This window comes from Morone saxatilis, unplaced genomic scaffold (assembly GCF_004916995.1).
Source record: "Morone saxatilis isolate NCDOM2014 unplaced genomic scaffold, NCSU_SB_2.0 Contig15, whole genome shotgun sequence".
Taxonomy (NCBI): domain Eukaryota; kingdom Metazoa; phylum Chordata; class Actinopteri; family Moronidae; genus Morone; species Morone saxatilis.
This window is the reverse complement of record NW_023339707.1, coordinates 22,069,598-22,071,641: the sequence shown is the minus strand read 5'-3', so window position 1 is coordinate 22,071,641 and position 2,044 is coordinate 22,069,598. Positions and strand designations below refer to the sequence as shown.

At 39.9% G+C, this 2,044-nt stretch overlaps 1 protein-coding gene across 1 annotated transcript in view; it reads right to left on the bottom strand.

The window, feature by feature from the left end:
- si:dkey-261h17.1 overlaps nucleotides 1-2,044 on the bottom strand; it is a gene marked incomplete in the record, with an annotated part of 17,617 nt that overhangs the window by 6,511 nt on the left and 9,062 nt on the right.

The window sequence follows — 2,044 nt, the reverse complement described above, 5'->3', positions numbered from 1 at the left end:
TTTACATTTTGGAAAATTGGCACCATTGGCTGATTTACCTATGGATGTACAGACAACATTCACTATAGTATACTTTCATACTGGAGAAAATCTGAAAATTCTCAGGCAAGTTCTGGAGTTATAAGGAGCTTATTTTTCTGTGATTTCAAAGCAGACTTATGGAAGTGTCACACTAAAAAAACTAAAATATTTGCATCATGTCTGTGTTTTCATATTTTACTGAGTTATGAAGCATTTTGACTCAAATTGCAGCAATCAGGCACTAAGGGTTTTAAAGTACCTCAATTGCTTCCCTGAGTTGTCACAGCCTCTGCTGCAGCTGGTCGTGTTGGTATGGGCCAAATTGGCCAAACTATAATAACTAACTTCCTGTTGTGGTCAGAACACTGGCGTCGAAATGTGTTTCCCCATTGATATGCGTTTCCTTGCACACATTGCTTGCACACAACCTTATCGCCAACCACTTATCTCTGCTACGCCTGACCATAGTCTAGAGTAAGCCCTAACCCCAACTGTGGAGGGGAGGAGAGAGAACAGGAGGGAAGCACTACTTAAGGAGGAAACAGAAAAGATGTATGGTATCTTAGGATGAAATTTCTAGCACACGGTCAGTGAAATGTTTGTGTGAATGAGGTCAGAGCACAGGGTTGATTTGAACAGCTTGGTGAACCAAACCTCATGCCCAACCCAAAGATGCCAAACCAATTTGCCATGTGCTCTCAGGGGCTCTATCTAATTACTAGTCACATATGGGCTAATTCTCACTGTCTGCAGCCTATGCAAACAAACAGCTCAGTGAAAAGGGCATGGCCTCCTGACTACACATCCATCCTCTGGGAGAGATCCTGTTTCTGTAATGATCTTGGGATTAAGTTCGGTGGTGCTAAGACCTTACTGACAAAGAAAGGGTTAAGAAAAGCAGGAAAGCTCTTATGATGTTTTTCTAGGTTAATGAATGGATCCAAGTCTAGTCCAGTGTCAGATTAATATTGTAATAGGTAAGTGTCTGTTGATGTAGCCAACTAAATACTGTTTGTAGACTACCCTGTACAATTATAGGGCAAGAATTTTAACTTGTGTTGTTTTATTACACTCATGCACGCACACATAGAACTCTTTCTAGTATAGCCAAGCTCTTCATCCCTGCTCCATCACAATCCCTATCAAAAAGAGAAAACTAATTCCAGTATAAACCAGATGCTAACAAGAACTGCACTGCAATCCAATTCATTCTGCACCATCATTTCTAAACAACTCCCTCTGGAAGTAAACCAATACAGTGTGTAAACAGTTTAACATCTAACCAAAACTATGCCGCAATCAGAAGAAAAATGTGTTTGGTGCACCACTAGCATTATTTAGTTAATCACCAGATATATTTATATAAATGAGGTGTATTTAGATGTTGAGTGTGTGTTTTCCATCCTATAAACATGACTGACTTTAACACACTCTGGAATAAGTCCCAAGCTCCTTGTAGGAATGTTAGCACTGCAAACAAAAGGTAGTGTTACTTCATTTTTTTCCAGCTAGCAAGTGGCCACCATGATAGAATGCATCCAGCACTGTAGTCAAGGCTCTGTAATATATATGGCTCCCTCCTGCAATGCATTTCATTGCAGGAGACAGTGGCGGCAACTGGCTGAACATTGTCCAAAGCTGGTCATATGCTGCATTTTAACTGCTGCAAGTGGGCATAAATCCTAATGTTTAACTGTGCTATTAAAGCCTCCGGCTAATTGGCTTCGGCTTGAGCTGGTATTTTTAATAGGGCAATAATGTGGGACAAAAACTGTTTAGCCTCCACCCAACTGAATTAACCTCGTACCTCAGTGTATGCCTTATAGGTATAAAGATTTTATTAGGACAAATAGTATGTATGGAATTTTACAGCATTTCACTGTCTAAACAGTTAAGTATTAAGTGTTGACTGGAATAAGCATGATACATAAGTTCTAAAATTGTTACCTCCCCAGTATAAATGATTGTATTAGTGGGTTCACTTGTTTAAGATCCTTTCTTCCTTTGCTGCTGTGTGTTGGGG